This window comes from Erpetoichthys calabaricus, chromosome 7 (assembly GCF_900747795.2).
Source record: "Erpetoichthys calabaricus chromosome 7, fErpCal1.3, whole genome shotgun sequence".
Taxonomy (NCBI): domain Eukaryota; kingdom Metazoa; phylum Chordata; class Cladistia; order Polypteriformes; family Polypteridae; genus Erpetoichthys; species Erpetoichthys calabaricus.
The window spans coordinates 147040096-147060175 of record NC_041400.2 but is presented as its reverse complement, the minus strand read 5'-3'; the positions used below and the strand labels follow the sequence as shown (position 1 = coordinate 147060175).

The following is a 20080-nucleotide window of genomic DNA, read 5'->3' as shown; positions in this document are numbered from 1 at the left end:
GAAAATATCCAAGTGACTGAATATTCTTTGAAGACCAGTTAAATCAATCACTAATAAATAGAAAGAGTATGGCTATGCTTTAAATCTGCCTAGAACAGGCCGTCCATAAACACTGAGTGATCATTCAAGAAGACAACCAGTGAGGGAGGCATCCAAGAGACCTATGAGAACACTGAAGAAGTTGCAACCTACAGTGAATGACATTGGCAAGTCTGTGCATACAACTGATTCACCAATTGCAGCTTTATGGCAGAGTGGCAAGGCAGACGTCACTGTTAAAAAAAAAAATGCACTTGCTATCTCGGCTAGAGTTTCTCAGAAGACACGTGGGGGACTCTGAAGTCAGCTGGAAGAAGCTTCTCTGCAGCAGGCTCTAGAAGTCTTTTGACTTGGGAGTTGGTGGTCATGGTCCCCCAGAAAATTGTGCCCCCCCCAACAGCCAAACTTGACTCACTTATTTAACATGGGGACTTTTACAGAAGTGTGTAGTTTGTTTTTCTCCCTTCTGTTAAGTTCATGTTGCACTTGAACTGAAATGTTTACAAGAGTTTGATGTGTGCTGGAATCTTGAAGTGGTTCTATTTTCATGGGTGAATATTTCTTTTGCAAATCTGTTTTCCCCTCTTGTTAAGTTTTATTCCCTATAAGGTTATTAGAATGTAAAGTAGCTAGTTGTTTTGTTTGCTGCGATTGACAGCCCTGGTTTTCACCATTTAGTACCAATGTCTGACAGGCACATTAAGCCTTTTGTTCTCTGGCCCTGATGTACTGCCATGGCCATATTTTTGAATGAAGTTTGTAGGTTGTAGATGATAAACATCATTGATGTTTAGCCTGACAAATTAGTTGGTCCTCATCCACGTTTTCAAAAGTGACCTGAGTTATACAGTATATCTAGTACTAATAAAAACTCTCCTTCTCGATTAAAAGTTTATAATGATGCTAAATGATATACAGTCCTCCCTGCGTGGAGTTTGCATGTTCTCCCCGTGTCTGCGTGGGTTTCCTCCGGCCGCTCCGGTTTCCTCCCACAGTCCAAAGACATGCAGGTCAGGTGGATTGGTGATTCTAAATTGGCCCTAGTGTGTGCTTGGTGTGTGGGTGTGTTTGTGTGTGTCCTGCGGTGGGTTGGCACCCTGCCCAGGATTGGTTCCCTGCCTTGTGCCCTGTGTTAGCTGGGATTGGCTCCAGCAGACCCCCGTGACCCTGTGTTCAGATTCAGCGGGTTGGAAAATGGATGGATGGATAAATGATATAAAAGTTAAAAATTGTATATTTGTAGTGAGTCATGATTATTTTAGGTTTAACACAATGAATTAATTTAGGTAGACACAATGTTAAAACAAATAACAAAATGAAAACAAGATCGACAGATATCTTACTTCAGTGACAGGTGAAGGTGAGAAGAATGAGGAGGAAGAAATGTTGAAAGACAGAGCAGAGCAGAGAACACTTGAGAGGAAAACATCCAGTGGGCTTAAAAAACACAACTTTACTCCATTGGTGTCTTGAACCTTATAAGAAAGCATTTTACAAGTGGTTTAAACTTTGAAAGATTGCTCTTCCTTTACCTGTTAGAACTGCAGCTTATGAGTGTAGTTTTTCAGTACTAAAGCTTATAAAGACTTATTTAAGATACACTATGAGTAATGAAAGACTGATTCATTTGTGGTATTAAGTGCAAATTAAAGGAAGGTAAAAATTAATCTTTGTAAATATAAATGTCAAAAAGCAACAGTGGACAAAATTTATATTGAACTGCAAGCTAATTTTTTTTATGATAAATATGCCTAAATACCCAATTAAGAATTCAAACCTAAAACTGGCATATTGTGGTAATGAGAATAATGTACCATTCATGTTCTTTGGTATGCCTTTGAATATTTTTATTTAGAATTCATAATTATATGTATAATGGAGTTCCATAATGTGATGCTAGTTTGAATTCAATTTAAAAGGACCAATAATTTTGTAATGTAAATGATGTAGTATATCATTTATCTAAATTATTTAATTGGACTACATTTAAGTTGGCAATGAACATGTTAATTAATGACAACCATTACTGCCATCAGCAACTTTATAACTAGACAGATGCACACATTAAATTTATCTAAGCTACTAATTTCGGTTTGTCCCCTCCAAAACCCCCAGTCTGATCCCCTTTCTTAATTTTTTTTTTCTGGAGGCAACACTGGGTAGAGGATAAAATGAATGAAGCAAAATACAAGGAAATCCTGGAAGACAACTTTAAGTGGTCTGCAAGTAACTTGTGCCATGGAAGATGATCTGTTTTCTTGCACGACAACAACTCCAAGCATAAAGCCACAGCTACACAAGAATGGCTTAAAAACAACAATGTTAATGCCCTGAAGTGGCCGAGTCACAGTCCAGATCACCATCAAATTGAGAATTTGTGGCTAGGCTTGAAACAGTCACAATCCCCATGTAACCTTACAGAACTTGAGCAGTTTTGCAAGGACAAATGAGAAAAAAAATGCTTTTCAATGATTACAGAAACCTGTGCACACAGACTTAAGGCTGTCCAACGCACATCTACTAAATACTGACTTGAAGGGAGTGAACACTAAGACAATCGATTGTTTTATACCTGGACAACAGTTGCTGCACAGTCTCTTCAATCTTAGTTAATGTAGCTTGTAAGTCCTTCAGAGTTATCACTGGTTTCTTGGTGGTCTCCCTCACTGATCTTCTTGGATGCCCTCTCAGTTTTTGTGGACAGCCCGTTTTATATTCATAAATAATTTGGATCACTTTGCAGATCTGTTTTCAATTTGACAATCATGAGCCTTTTTTTCTGTCGATCAGTGTCAAAAAGGCAAATTAAATCCTTAACAATAACAATAAAATATGAAAACTTCCAAGGGGTGTATACTTTTTTTAGGTGGTGATGGTAGCCTTACAAAATTATTTTTTTAACATCTCAGTGACTTTAAACTTTTCACACTACAAAGATGAAACTTGTGTTTTACCCATTGAAGGGAAAAAAAAACTTAGAAGTTAGTACCTTCACTCATTGCTGTTTATTTAAAATGAAAGAGCAGTTTTCAAAAATTTATTTCAAACAAACTGTATAAGACAGAAACACATTTCGCACATCACTAGATACAGTATAAGAAGTTTAAAAGCCCACCTAATAGTACCAGTGAATGCCACCGAGCGGTGTTTCTCGTTTATAGTATAGTAGCATTTCTACATGGAGGTCCGGCGTTACCTGAGAGACACCATTCCAGGACAATGGATTGGAAGAGGTGGACAACAAGATCTTGCTCATTGTCTATGGCCTCCCAGGTCTCCAGACCTTACCGCCTGCACTTTTTATCTATATCAATATGCTGCTGCTGCAGTATGTGACTTTCCCCTTGGGATTAATAAAGTATCTATCTATCTATCTATCTATCTATCTATCTATCTATCTATCTATCTATCTATCTATCTATCTATCTATCTATCTAAAGCAGTGTTTCCCAAACTCGGTCCTGGGGACCCCCTGTGGCTGCAGGTTTTTGTTCCAACCAGCTTCTGTTTTTAATTGAACTCCTGGGCTAATTAAGTGAACTGATATTTCCCAAGTTCTGTGTTTAGGGAACAATATAGAAATTAGAAAACTAAGTTTGCTAAAAAAAAAAATATTAAAATGTACCAAGCAGTTATATAGTATTTTCATCTTGATTTTCATTCTACTTTTCTAGGTCTTCTAATTGTTTAATGAATCCATTATTTACTAATTAGTGGGTCTGACTCTAAAGTAGTTGCAGCTTTTGATTATTCAGTGTTGTTTGCCAGCATGTCTGCTCATTTTTAATTGTCATCATTAAGATACAACGAAGGGGGAAAAACTACACAGAGAAAGGGCAAAGTATAATGAAATCAACAAAAGAGAGTTAAGCATTTAAATCTATAGCAAAAGCAGAAATATTTCTGAATATCTTATGAATGTAAAAATCATGCTGCTATGCTTTTCTGAATGTCGAATAAAAGAAAAAAAAATACCAGCTAATTAAATGAGATCAGTGCTATCAGGTGTTGTCACTGATTAGGAATCCAGTTGGAACAAAAACCTGCAGCAACAGGGGGTCCCCAGGACCGCGTTTGGGAAACACTGATCTAAAGAAAGAGTGTTTGCTCCACCTATGCCCACTAATCTTCAAGATTTGCAACATCAAATTAAGGAAGCTGTGAATTCAGTAACTAGGGACCAGTTGACTCGTGTGTGCCAAGAAATGGTCTACCGTTTTAACGTTTGTTGCACTACACACGGTGCTCATGTTGAGTGAATGCCACCTCAAGGACCATAGGTTCAAACTTTGAACTTTCCTTTATCTAGTGATGTGCGGAATGTGTTTCTGTCTTATACAGTTTGTTTGAAATAAATTTTTGAAATCTGCTCTTTCATTTTGAATTGCCCTGTATAAAAAATGTAGTAGAAAAAATTGAAACAGAAGTATTTTTATATTTTATAAACACCATAAAATAATGTTTAGGTAAATTGTGTGTATGTAATAAATTCTGACTTATTACTCTGCTTTTAGTGAAAAGTCAAGCAAAATGACACCTTTTATAACTAAAAAGATTACAATATGCAAGCTTTCGAGGCAACTCAGGCCCCTTCTTCAGGCAAGATGTAATACAGAGACTGGAGTTCCCTGTGTTTATATACACACTCTAGGACAAGAAAGATCTTGACCATACATTGTTCTTCTCTCTCTTGATAAATTAACCCTAGCCTGAATGAACCTATTATTTTTTTACATTTCAGATTTCTCATTTAAAGATTTACCAATGTTGTTTCTTGTCCTAGAGTGTGTATATAAACTCAGGGAACTCCAGTCTCTGTATTACATCTTGCCTGAAGAAGGGGCCTGAGTTGCCTCGAAAGCTTGCATATTGTAATCTTTTTAGTTAGCCAATAAAAGGTGTCATTTTGCTTGGCTTTTCACTAAATTCAGGATAGCTAACACTGTACAACACCCTAGTACTACTCTGGTATTACATATTTTTTGCCTGACATCTTTATCCAATGCAATTGACGATATTAATTGATTCCAGTTTTTATGCTTTTCCAGTTGGAGCACAGGCCAGTGGTGTGACTTGCTCATAGTCTCACAGTGTCAGTATCAGGATCTGAACCCACAACCTCAGGGTTTGAAGTCCAAAGCCTTAACCACTACTTTCTAAAGAGAATAACTTTTAAATTAGATAAATATGTATTAGTTGCAAATAATTAAGCAAAGAAAAAAATGTTGTGGACAATTAATGAAATAAAAATGCAAAATAAGGTAAAGGAGAAGCAACATTGGACAGGCAGTGAGTCCAGGTCACTGCAGAGCACATTTATACTTACAAGACACTCAAACTCACTCCTAACAACAATTTAAAATCATCAATTAAAATAACAGGGGCGTCAGAGGTAAACTGAAGTACCAAGGTACGCAGGTCTGTTCTGGACTCTGGATAGATTAATTTCTTTAATATGTTTTCCTCTCCTCGAGTCTTAAACTGAAGCATTTAATATTATAATGATGGTACAATGCCATTTTGCTACTGGATAAAGTCCAAGTGGCAGTTGGAGATAAACAGACCAGTTTCATGCATATAGACTTACAGGGCACACGAGTCACCAATTAACATAACAGAAAGAATATTTATTCATGGTTCCAAAGTCATATAAATACAAAGATAAAAACTCAGAAAATGCAAATATCCAATAAATAAATATACACCTGACTAGCCTAAGGGCTGAGTGACTTTGGAGAAAACCATCTAGATTTTGGGTTGGCTGCATATTATACTTTTTTTCTACTATAAATCTTTCTATACATTTTCTACGTATTTCTTAGGGGCTCTTTTGCCATTTTGTATTACAGGATGTTGCAGCCATATATCTCACCTTGTGTCATTTTTCCCCTATTCAGAGTTCACATCTCTGGTGAAGTGGAAGGAAAACCTGAGTACAGGGAATAAAACCCACACAGACAAAGGAAGAAACTGATATGGAAGAAGATGATCCGCTGTGGCGACCCCTAACAGGAGCAGCCGAAAGAAGAAGAAGAAGACAAAGGAAGAAACTGCAGCTCTAGCTCTGCAATTCAAGCACTAGACACTGTGTCCATGAGACAGCAGTGCTACCTACTGAGCTACCATGTTGCCATCACAGCCATTTATGTTCCTCCATAAAAGAAACAAGAACAGGGATTGCCTCAAACATCCAAAGCTATTTTTAAAATTCCAGTATAAACTAGAATGCAAGCTGCAAATGTTCACTACAAGTGCAAACACATTTTTATCTACTGCAGTGGAAATTCAAACAAACCCATATGGTGCTGGGAAACTCAAATGCAGAGAATGTCAGAGCAGTGTTTGCCAAAATTATATTGACTTTGAAAGTGGCATGTTACTAAGAAACATACATGGCTATGACCAGCTTACTGTTTTCCTTCTTGTCACAAAATGTTCACAGAATTCATTAAATCCCCATTCACATCTTGCAGCTATTTCAGAGCACATCAGGGACAAAACTGCAGGCAGCTGTTTTTCCACTTACTTATTTCCTTCTAACTCTGACAGTAAGGATTCCACTTCTTAACTTGGTGCCAACAGGCCACACCTTGTAGTAATTTTTATGCATCAGTAGCATCCTTAAAATGTCAAAAAGCAGCCCTCAGCTATGCGACTTTATAATGCCAGGTGTGAGGACAAGGAGTCGTGCCTTTGACTTGAGCCTTGTCTTACACAACTAACTTTGTGATGCACCACCTTGAACTTAAACGAAAGAAACTGCTGAAATTTGGCTTGTTTGAAAATGTGAATTTTCCAACTGCCCATGAAAATAGCTGCTTGTCGGTTAGTGTGCTGTATAATTTGCACATTTTACTGTGTTCTTAGATAAGTCCTATGTAAGGACCTACAGGGAGCAGGGTCACGAAACAAATTTTAAAATGCTGTCTACCAACAGATGTTTATCTACCAATAAGCTGCTGCAGCTTATACTGCCAATACATCCCTAAATAAATAAATGTAAAGACTCCTTTAACATGGCATTGGATATGAAAACAGCAATAACTATGACACTACACTGAATTACTACCTACATGCAATACAAAAGCATTTACACCTCAGGAGTGGCAAACCATACTTTTGACCTGCCATGTCTTATGGGAAAGTGAGCACTACATGACCAGCTATAGACCTATTCTGACAAGATAAGCCTTCAGGACTCAAGTCTGGGAAGTCACCGTTACCACACAATGCCAGTTATTTTTTACCGTGGATTCACAGAAGATATGTCTGGAAAAAATGACCAAAACAGGTATACGTTTTACAGTTATGCAATGTTGTTACCTCAACATAGTTACCTCAACATAGTTACACATGTTGCAGCTATTAACTATCGCTCCTTACCATAACAAGAAAAGAAGCAAAGAAATTTAGATGCTAAGAGAGAACAATTAAAACTGAGAAATTAAAGTTGTTATTGCAAATTCATAAATGAATTCATTATTCATTAATTTAGCACAACACCATGTTGTGTTAAACATCTAGATCTAGAAGGTTAATGTGGATTGTTTAGTTAACAATGCTACAAGCATGTTAAGAATTCTGCGTTTGGAGCTCCTTTTTCCAAAAACTTGTCCACTTGACTGATGTGGTATGAATCAGTTTGATGTGGGTCATACAGAGTGGACTGTGTCCATTTTCTCTGTAAAAAACTCTAAAATCCTGGGGGAAATGCTGTGTTTACATGAAATAATAGAACTTTTCTGACATGACAATTCACATGAGACTAGATTAACCTGGGATTATTCTTTACAGAGTCTTTATAGAAGGTATTAGGCTCCGTAATCTTGTATCGTGTATATAATGCAAAGTTGGCTGACTCATTGATTAACTCCTTAACAGAAAATTGCCAAGATGGAACATCTAGGTCAGTAGGTATCTGCTAAGAAAGAACATTTTGATACATCCATATCTAGGGGTAAAATGCACTTCTACAACAGAAAAACAAAATATCTCAAAAAATGCAGATTTAATTGGAATTTGGTGATTTAACATGTTTATTTATTTGTCAAAAAATGTCTTGTTTATAGTTGAAACTTATTAATATTATACTAACATGCATGCTCATTACTGTGCTGACAGCGATTGTTACGTCAATGAAGGACGCAACAGAAGTGATTGATAGGCTGCACAAATAGCACCAGTAACCAATAGGGTGGACAGATAACTGAAGAAAGGGCAGTATCCTGGACAGGAAGAAACAGACATGATCACAGTGTAAAATGGAAAGAGAATGTTCGGTGAACCATAACAAAGAAGCAAAGCTCAATGGTTAGCAAGTGCTGTTTTTTGCTGTTGACTGTTGGCACTCTTAGTTGTGTGCCGGCTTACATCTTGGTTATCCATTCTGCTCCATCAAACCCCAGCCCTCAGTCATGGTGGTCAAAACTGACATCCCCTCCCACCCCTGCTCGTCAAACACATCACTTGAAACATTAAAGGAGAAATCGTAGTGCTGCAGACTCTAAGGAGATCCATATGTTTGCTAGTAAATTCATATAATTCTAAAATAAGCTGGGCCTGTGCTTAACTTTTTACTGTACTTGTTGCCATATCATATACTGTATAATTAACTATTTTAGATGGAGCTCTCTACTTGCATTACTCTTTTTTTTTGTGTGGAAGCTAAATGGCGAGTTCTTTTTTCTTGGACTTATTTGAAGCATACTGTTGAATTTGCTACATTAATCTTGTTTGTTTGATTGAGTTGTATTCTGTTGGCAATATTTTGTTTCCAGATAAAGGGAAAAAAAAGAAGTAAATAAAATGCACAAGCAGTTAGCATGCCCTTCTACTCGCTATTAATGCTCCTCTGCAGTTAGACAAGCCAATTCACTGTGTTTTCCTACTGGTTTGTGATTAACACATTTATATATGTCTTGTTGTCTAACAAGATAATCTTTACACCTTTCCTTTCTTCCCACTGTCAGGCAGTTCTCCACAGATGAATCACAAATAGTTCCCAATTCATTCTTATTTGTTGAATGGTTAAGGGCAACTGTATTGAGGGGTTTTATACCTCAGACCTGGACTGGTTTTGCCTAAGTGGAGCTTGCATTCTCTTTGCATTAATTTGCACTCATAAATATGTTTGAAGTCTATGCCTTGAATTATTTATTGAGCAGTTTTTGTGAACATATCCAAGTTGCTTACAGATGGACTCACTAAAATAATTAGGAGTGTGTTGGAATTGTTACTGCCTCACCCATATCTGAAGAAATATTTCAAAAAACACTTTCTGAATATAATAACTGAACAAGTATGAACTTTGTTAACAATTACTTCAACTCAACACAACTTTATAGAATATGACTAACTTTGATTCAAAAAATAAAAAAGTAGTTATGGCCGAGATAAAATATCAAATACTTTAACAAAAAGTGAATCTATAACACATTAGTTAGACTTCACATTAACGACTGTAATGACTAAATTGCCTCTTACTAAAATCAAGCATCACCTTTACTGCTATTTCAAAACATAAGGCAAACATTTAATAGGCAAACTTTAAGAAAAGCACGGTGTCAAATCTTCTCAAAATGGTAAGAGTGTGAGTTAAAAACTGCCTAACCTTCTCTACCAGATATTTAACTCTTTATTATAAGACGTAGCTGTATTCCACCATTTGCATCTGGAATATTGGTCATTTTTACCAATCAGAAATAAAGCAAGCTGTCCTAAATGTGCCATGCATGTGCAAAATTATTAAAAATACCTTCATCTGATAGGTGTGACTTGCAGTGATAGGCCATCCTAAAAAGCAACAGCATGCTGACTGTATTAGGCCGGGTTTATACTTCACGCCATGCAACATGTGCTCCAGCTGATGCTACTGCTATGCAAGCGTTGTACTGTTCAAACTTGCACACGTACTTTACATAAATCTGGAAGATTCCACTAGGTGGTAATAAGAGACATCATCACGATGAGAAAAAGTTCGGCTTCCCTGTGTTGTGAATTGCCTGAAACATCCATTAAATTCTGAGGACACCTTGCCGCAATATTTCTGAAAAGGATGTTTAATGATTGCATCCATCAATCCAGGGATGCGCCCATTCCAGCTAGCATTGGGCACGAGGCAGAAACAATCCCTGGATGGGGCATCAGCTCATTAAAAGGTGAATACAAGCACACACATACACTAGTCCTTCAAGTCCTTGGAAGGAAACTGGAGCACACTGTGGAAACCCACCAGGAAAATATGCAGACTCCAGACAGGGAATACCAGGGATGTGACTCCCTACTGACAGGCAGCAGTGCTACTGCTCCACCACCATGCCCCTGCCTCCACATGTGTAATTATTTAAACAAAGTTAACGATTTATCTGTAAAATATCCATCCATTATCCAACCCTCTATATCCTATCACGGGGATCTGCTGGAGCCAATCCCAGCCAACACAGGGCGCAAGGCAGGAAACAAACCCCGGGCAGGGCGACAGCCCACTGCATGGCGCACACACACACACCCACACACCAAGTACACACTACGGACAATTTAGGATCGCCAATGCACCTAACCTGTCTTTGGACTGTGGGAGGAAACCGGAGGAAACCCACACAGACAAGGTGAGAACATGCAAACTCCATGCAGGAAGTGAACCCGAGTCTCCTAACTGTGAGGCTGCAGCACTACACACCGAGCCACCGTGCCGCTGTACAATATAATAAACATATTTTAATGCATTTCATCATGAAAGTGAAATCAAGTATAAATCTAAGGATTCTAAATGTGCAGAGAGCTGGAACATCATAAATGTAATTTGTTCTGTTTGGCAATTGCTGCTTGCTGCTGCTGTCAGTTCAGGAGAAAGCCCCAGAAACACATAGCGATTAACAACTGGGTTGGTTTTAAGATGAAGTTTATGATGGTCTACTTCAATGATTAAAATGGACATTTTGAGATTAAAGCCAAAACCAAAATTTCCACTTAAATCACAAAATAGACCTTTTCATTGTATCTTTAATTTTTTTCTCTGTGGCTCAAATACGCTGCTGTAAAGGTGCAAAAAAACAAACGACAGTACAGAAGATGGTATGTGAAATTTTTAAATTGAATATAAAAGCAACACGAATGCATTTGTATGTCAGCATTTTGCTTCACCACATCAAACCATTCTTCAAACATCGAACAACACACATCAGTCCTGTAGGATCTGCAAAGTGGCTTTTGGTCACATGTTGATAGTAAACAGAGACTCTGACGTCATGTTCCGAATCGATCACACTGTGCCCCCTACACCCCCCCTCCCCGAGTTTTTGCTGGTACTGCAACTCATGTCACGTTAATTTCTGCGGATGTGCTCAAAGGATGCGTCAAATGTATGCTGCAAGTGAGCCATGATGCGTGCATGTACACTTTCTGAATGTGAAGTATAAACCGGCCCTTACTTTATGTCGATTTCAGCACAGGAAATCTGCAAATCCATTAAAGAACTTGTGATTGTTCTGCTAGAGATGTAGAAATAGCAGTTTAAAAATTTGTTGGACCAGAAGATTAAACGTAGCCAAAAAACAAAGCAAAGTCGCAACTGGGAGGATAAAGATACAGTCATCATAACTAAAACATGAATCAAAAAATCATACTCAAAATTTAAGAGCCTAAAGATCAGTACCAACAGAAAGCTTTAATAAAAGAAACACAAACAAAAGGTAGTTTTTATCCATAAATTTCGGACTGGAAATGGATGTCAGAGCTAATCTTTTAAATTGCTGAACAAACAACGTGAGAAGTAATGATCTCTAAGGCCACAACCCTGGCAACTAGGAGTCGTATCCCATTGATGGCACTCGGGAAATGACCACTTCATAAAGGAAAGCAAATGTCATCCGTAATGGAGCAAAATAATTTTCAGAACTTTAAATTAAATAATTTCAAAATCTTACACCAAATTCAGATTCCTCATGTTAAAAAAAAAAAAAAGATTCAATAGATCCATGCAAAACATGGCAAAACATTATAAAAATTATTAACAAAATCATTTTATGACAGTGATGGCAAGAAAAGAAACAGAAAATCAAAAGAATTGCAGCTGCTTCTCTGAGTGCAGTCATCACTACTAGATCTGTATGTAGAAACATGGAAATTGTGAATTTCCCCTTGGGATTAATAAAGTATCTATCTATCTATCTGGAGACACAGGAATGGAACCAGGACTGGTGAGAGAGAGACATGGAGGAGTTTAATGAAAAACAGGTTTGACAAAATTAATAACATCAAGGTGGATGCGCATTCAATTACTTATATCAACGTCTGTCCTGAAGACTCTCTCAGAAATTACATAACATGTCCATCAGAAAATTCATGGTAATTGGGAAGTAGTGGCTAGCGACTGTCATTCCAAATGCTTAGTCCACCACCTTCCTTATGTTTAGTCTATACTGTAATTTATTTTCAATGAAGAAATATGGTGTAGGTTAAAACCAGCAAAACAAAACAATATTAAATTCCAGACAATTCCCAATTCAAGTGTTTAAAACACAGATCACATTCAAGTTGCATAGGTCTGACTTCTCTAAAAAGAAATGGGTTACATATGAGCAGAAAAACTAGAATTAAGCTGCAGTGTGAATATTGCCTTGGTTTCTGCTGTCTAATTATTTTATGTGAGATGTAGATGAACATTGTTCATGCTCTGCAGATGTTTGGGTAGGAGATGTTAGATGTCGGGCGGCACGGAGGCGCAGTGGGTAGCGCTGCTGCCTCGCAGTTGGGTGATCTGGGGACCTGGGTTCGCTTCCCGGGTCCTCCCTGCGTGGAGTTTGCATGTTCTCCCCGTGTCTGCGTGGGTTTCCTTCGGGCGCTCCGGTTTCCTCCCACAGTCCAAAGACATGCAGGTTAGGTGGATTGGCGATTCTAAATTGGCCCTAGTGTGTGCTTGGTGTGTGGGTGTGTTTGTGTGTGTCCTGCGGTGGGTTGGCACCCTGCCCAGGATTGTTTCCTGCCTTGTGCCCTGTGTTGGCTGGGATTGGCTCCAGCAGACCCCCGTGACCCTGTGTTCGGATTCAGCGGGTTGGAAAATGGATGGATGGATGTTAGATGTCAGGGTACTGGAGACTTCAAGTTTGTCTCCAAGGCTGTTCTAAAAGAAAACATGATAATTCACAAGAACTGAGTTTTAGCAATAAGAAGTCAAATTTCTTTACTTGTGTAACCTTAGTTTTGTGTATTTTGAGCTGTGCAAACTTTATGACATCCAGCTTGTGAGGTAGATGGGTATTTAGGAGTGATTTTCACAATCAGCAAGGTTTTACCAGTGAAGGAGTGAGACATGAGCTTATGCCCAAGAATTGAGTACCCCTGAGGCTATGGCATATAGACATAAAAAAGGAGGTAAGCCAAGCATAAAAACATGAGAGATGTAAACAGTCAAATGCTTCATCATCCTGAAATAATTATTTTTTATTAAACTGATATGAGGGCGGCACGGTGGCGCAGTGGGTAGCGCTGCTGCCTCGCAGTTGGGAGATCTTGGGACCTGGGTTCGCTTCCCGGGTCCTCCCTGCGTGGAGTTTGCATGTTCTCCCCGTGTCTGCGTGGGTTTCCTCCGGGTGCTCTGGTTTCCTCCCACAGTCCAAAGACATGCAGGTTAGGTGGATTGGCGATTCTAAATTGGCCTTAGTGTGTGCTTGGTGTGTGTTTGTGTGTGTCCTGTGGTGGGTTGGCACCCTGCCCGAGATTGGTTCCTGCCTTGTGCCCTGTGTTGGCTGGGATTGGCTCCAGCAGACCCCCGTGACCCTGTAGTTAGGAATATAGTGGGTTGGAAAATGGATGGATGGATAAACTGATATGTATGAGAAAACCTCGAGCTGAGCTATACAACATGAAGGCCTGAGGAACTGAAGAAACTCTGCCTTCTGTCATTCTGTACATGGTGATCATTCTTTGTTAGCCCTAATGAATCCTTCAGCTGATTTATAAAACAAATGTTCTTAAAATCTAGATTGCAATCCTGTAACAGTTTTGGGGAGTAGTGCAGAGTTTAATACAGATTTGAGGCCTATACTTTATCACTTTCACATCGTACCCGTATAGCACTGGTGATTTCACAGCACTTCAAAATGTGACTGAGCTGGTTGACCGCATTAGGAAAGTTGGTTCTGTTTTGTATCCAATGTAGCAGGGATAGACTAACATCCCCTGTAACCCCAATAACCATATTAAGAGAGTTCTATGTTTGATAATGTTTCTAGTTTTCCTTCATCTCCAATTGAATTTGAGGTTTGTTTTCATCCACTGCTAAATCCCATGGAACATTTCAAAGAAAGAGCCAAATAATGTTTTGAAGTGCTACAAAAAATTCAGTGACCCTAAAGAAGCAAAGTCTTATTATAGCAGTAGGCATGCAGGTGATATGTAAGTGCAATATGTAATTATATGTTTTTCAGTACATTTTTTTATTAGTTAATTTTAAAACATGGCAAATCATAAAATGTGGGTACCTGAAGCAGGATCCCCAAGAAATATTTAAAAGCTCTGACCCAAAACTCCTCACCTGGCCTTTTCTTAAGTGTGATAATCATTAGGTTTTCTCTCTGATATCTTACTGTAAGGGTTTAACATTCCTGAGTACTTGTGGTACAGCACAGCCTGTGCCAACAGCAGCTCATTAGGAGTACTAATAAGACCCTTAGCATTGAAGTAGCAGATGATTGAATCAGCATAACAGCTTCCAAGTGTGTTCTCCACCTATCAAGGTCTTGCATGAGCCAACATCCATAGCCCCTTGACTTTTGGCACCAAGAGAAGATGTAGTTTAGTACTCTTAGACACTGAAAGTGGTTATGTACATTTTTATCTTACAGAAATATTTAAGTCCATTGTATGTTTTAATCAAATGGTAGTCTGTCAGTTCTTTTTTTTTGATAATACTAAAGACACTAAGGACCTATTAATCCAGATGATTATTAAACAACAAAAAGGCTTTGTACAGTAAAGGCTCCAAGAATGAAACTTCTCCCTGCTTCATTCAATGCTTCCTGTTTAGCAAAGCAAATGATAAAAGCTGTCTTAACATATTCATTGAAAAATATTTAAATGCAGACAAAGTGAAGTTAGGGCCTGGTTTCTTGTTATCGTTAAACGTTATCACAATGTGTTTGGCACTTTGTGCCAAGGGAAGAATGAATGAGCTTCTGTCAAGAATACTAAGTGGCATTTCAAGTAAGCACATTGCTCAGTGGATAATGCAGGAGGTTGTGAGATAAACTGAGAACCCACTGGCAGATTACCAGAGTGGTGGCATTTTGGAAGAATTTTAATCCCACCGCTTTAACAGACAGGCAACACCTTCGGCCTGCAAATAACACATTTTTGATCATTTATTACCTTTAAGAATAAGAGCATTTCAAATTTCTTAAAGTTTCACAAAATTAACATTTTTAGCATAAGGTGAAAAAGCTACTTTAATTTTTTCCCCATATTTTACTAGAATACTATACGTGCTGAATTGCTGTGGACTCACACTATGAAGCATCTCCATTTGAAGATTTGCACTGTGACGAACGGCCATTGGTGAGTAGCAAACCTGCATCTTCTGGCACAAAGCGAATGTGTGCGCTAAACAGAGCGGTCCATCAGACAGCTGCGCAGAACCCATCTCTGAACACTGTGAGCGGTGCGCTTCCTGGTGACATTAACTTAACATGGTTGGCTGATCTCTCTCTCTCTCTCTGTGTGTCAGCCTCCACTCTTTTTTGTGCAGGACCATGACTACACTCCACCCATCCACAGTGCAAATGCCACCCTTGTCACCAACTGATTTCCTACTAACTCGCACCATGAAGTATTTCAGTTCAAAGATTTGCGTTGTGGTGGGCTGCCAGTGGCGTGCTGCAAACCCATAATCACAGGCTCATAAGCAAGCACTGTGCAGCATGAGCTAAACTGACAGCTTCATTAGAACACTGTGAGTGGCTGATCTCTCTCTCTGTGTCATCCTGTATATATATAATATACCTCAGTTTCATAGTATTTTTAGCAAAAAAGTGACAAAGTCAACTGCAAACTATATAGTACTCTGCTGAAATCATACAAAGGCGGAACTGGGCTGGGCAACTTTCAGCTCTCTTATTAGTGACGAGCCAGCATTTTGAGTTAAATTTAATTTGCAGTGAAACTTAAAGAGTTTTGCTTTGAAAAAAAATGTTATCAGTGACATTCATGTCTGAAATAAAGGTGTTTAATATATACACATACTTTTAATATATCCCCCTTCCCCATTACACTTTCATCTCATCCGCAACTTTGTGGCAGTGCTGATACAGGGATGTGATGGTGCGGGTCAGCTCCACACTCCCAATTAATCTCAGGAGCCTCTTGAACCCACTACCGCCGATAATGTACCCGAGGGATGAGGCCAGCAAATGAGGACACAACATACATACAGGAAGGAGTAGGCGTAAAAGTGTTCCAGTGCTTTTATTAAAACAATCAAACAAAAAAAATGTTCAAACAGTGCAGTGCAAAAATGTCCAATAAATAAATAAATAATCCATTAAAAGTGATAGTGGAGGTTAAAATCAAGCTATAAATATATGCACTAAAACAGAGTTAAAAACATGCAGGAGTCTCTTCTTTAAAAATCACAGTCCCCAGTGCTTCCCTTTAAAACTGATGTCTCTCCCACTAATCCGATTCGGATCTTTCAGCCCGGAGAGATGTCAACCAACAGGCGGAGACACCCTTCAGACCAGCTCGTGTCCCTTCTACCAATCTGCTGACATTCTATTGGCCACCATCATGCCTTCTCCTGCTCCATCACCGGCCATACGGGTGAGTCCTTTGGAGTATTGTGTGTTGCTCTTACTCCCAAGCTCAGCAGGAGCAACCTTCAGCCCTATCTTGAGTGATGGCCACATGTTTCATTCCCTGGGGGCTCCATTCCCATCTGCCTGCTTCCTTCTGTCACACTGGCTCCCTCGCGCTCCTGCCTTTCAAACTCCGCTCTCTTCTTTTTATTTCTGGTCTTTTTTTCTCTGCCTCTCCCTTTCTAAGATTCTCTTCCCCCTTTTCTCATGCCAGTTCTTTCTTATGCTTCTGTGGCTGCAGTATGTCAATTGCGCACTGCAGGACGCTGATGAAGCAATTGAGACAAACCACACCGTCACGTACAGGTGCATCTTGCCCCAATTACTCCACCAATGCACAATAAGCACACATACCCACGGAAAACAAGCAGGCCAATTAACTATTTATTTATTAAAAACAACCCTCTTTTCTAAGTTATGGACCCGCTTTACCACAAGGGGCTACACTTCTCTTAAAAAAAAAAAAAAATGAAGTGTGCTGGGACTGATGGTAGGAAGACTTCATCAGCACATACACGAATTATATATTAGTGCTGGCAAAAGTGAGATCTTGTCTGAGACTCCAGCTACAGTGTTAGTTTCTTGTTTTTTTTTAACCACTTTGTATTTTCAATTTTATTGGCTCACTGGACTACAGCTTTTGTCTAAAAACGTTTTTTTGTTTCACTGTAGATGTGAAAATTATAGTTGGATAAAGACAGTGACAGGGTGGTGCTTGTTGTTCAAGTGTGCAAAACGAATTTGATTGTACTGTGTGTAAATGACAATAAAGTTGGAATTACCTGATTACATTTTTTAACAATGTAAACCCTTGTATTTTTGAAAGTCCAACACTCTTGTCACACCTGTATATTGTTAACTAAGTTTGTGTGCACACATCATGAAAAAAATACGTAAATAATACAAAAAAATAAACACACATTATTCAGTAGAGCTAAGTCTCTCTTGTTCAGAAGAAAGAGAATGACTGGGGTTGGAATTTTTGAGTCAGTAAAAGTAATTAGTAACTTTTGAACTTTTATTCAAGTACATGTTATGATAAGGCTATTCTAATTTTTAGGCTTTGATGTCAATACAGACTCCCGATTAGTTGTAACTTTAAATCAGCAATGAATGAATCATCTTTAAATCATCTCTATCACCAAATAACGCTACTGGTGCTATATTATGCAACTCTGCAGCAAACCGCTGATCCTGATTCAAGCATAAATCAAACTGCAGACCTCCAGACACCCCTCCACCAGTGACTCTATCTGAGGTCCATGACTGAAGTACTAAATCAGTGCATCTACAATGCAATACCAATGCCCTGTCAATATTATGAATACCCAGGGTTTTGTTCCCTGGCTCTGATGTCTTTTCTTTTGCTTTCACCTTTTTGTTTTCTTTTAAATATATTATTTTACTATTGAATATATTTTTATATTTGTTATTATAAGTTATTGCTGTGTCCAGTTTGTATTGTTTGTTTGTTACAGTATCTTTTATATGTTGAGCTTTAGGAGATAGGGATCACCTGATGCTGCAGCAGTAGGAGCGCCCCCAGCCCTGTTTGAGGTTGTAGGCCATAAGCTAGCCACTTTGGCATTGAAGACTACTGTTGTTTAGCGCTCCCTTTTTTTAAAAGTATGTTTGGATTTATTTATTATTATTGTATGCTCTGGTTTATGGATTTCTTATTCTCATTTAAGGTACTGTTCTTTGGATTCTAGACTTATTTGTTCTTTATCCATCCATCCATCCATTTTCCAACCCGCTGAATCTGAACACAAGGTCACGGGGGTCTGCTGGAGCCAATCCCAGCCAACACAGGGCACAAGGCAGGAACCAATCCCGGGCAGGGCGCCAACCCACCGCAGTATTTGCTCTTTATGGTAATGCTTAATCTTGGTGTCATTCTGTATCCTTGCATTTTTGAGTGGCACATTTTTCCCTCAAAAAAAGTCCACTTTTGTTTTTGTTTCTCCTTTGGAACATTTTCTCTGTTAATAATCTTTTTAATTACCGTATATACTTGCGGATAAGTTCTCTCGCGGATAATTGATTTTACCGTATAATTTCTGGTATTTTATAATGTCGGTTATGTAAGTCAAATGCGGAAAACTCATGCTATTGGTACTGTAATATGAGCGCTATATAGCGCCCGACCCAGCACAGACTCAGGCAGAGGCACATACTTAATAAACATTCTTTTATTTCTTCTTCAGCCGTGGGGCATGCCTTCCCCGTGTCCCACAGGTCCAACACAGTCCCAGAATACTCACAAACCACAGTTCTTCTCTCCACCTCAGCACCACCACTGCTCCTCAGGCTTAGTCCTCCTCCTCCCGACTCTGGCTCTCTCGAGTGATGGTGGCTGGCCCTTTTTATACCCCACCCAGAAGCATTCCAGGTGCTTGGCCACCTGGTCCTAATTGCCCTTCCGGGTGGGGCTGAAGATATGACCAGCCAGGCTGCTGACTCCATGCAGCTCCCCCTGGCGGCCATCCAAGCCCCCAACCAGGCTGTGGAGGACTCCATGTCCCATGGAGTCATGCGCCAGGCTGGGAAATCATCATCCGCCAGGGAGGCTGCCACCAAGCGTCCCGGGGGAGGTATTGATCTGCCCGTGGTGGCTCCCCTGGAACAGATGCAGCAGAGGCGTCCCTGCCGGGCATGGAACCCGGCTGTCCTTTACAGTACAAAGGATTATGATATGCTAACGCCCACCTGAGAGAGTAACCATGGAGCACACTGTCTCTTTTTCTATGTGGGTGCAGCAATAGGCTGTATCAGCGCGTGCTCCTGACCTCTCGCTCTTTCTCTCTCTCTCTCTATTGTGCCTACATGACCGCACTGTAATACCTTAACTATTCGGAAGGAACGTTTGCACTGATTTGTGTTTTTTTGTATCGCCCACCCTCATAAACCTTTATCATAAGAGCATCCCTACGATGGAGCGTTTGATCAGAAGAAAACATGAAGCTGGTTTTAAATTAAAAGTCGTTGAAGTGGCGAAAGAAATTGGTAACTGTGCTGCTGCAACAAAATCCGCTGTGTCTTAAAAACTGATGCGAGATTGGAGGAAGAAAGAAGATGTAAAAAAAAAAAAAAAAAATGAAGTGTCGCATTTTTGAACGGGTGTTTAAGTCGGGGTCTGATTTTATGATGAATTTTTAGGGTTTCAAGACCCGACTTCTACATGAGTATATAAC

General features: G+C 39.2%; 1 protein-coding gene across 2 annotated transcripts in view; it reads right to left on the bottom strand.

Moving 5' to 3' along the window:
• The window catches only part of ghra (growth hormone receptor a), a 307719-nt gene that overhangs the window by 50049 nt on the left and 237590 nt on the right, over window positions 1-20080 (bottom strand). The gene's annotated exons all lie outside the window — the stretch shown is intronic.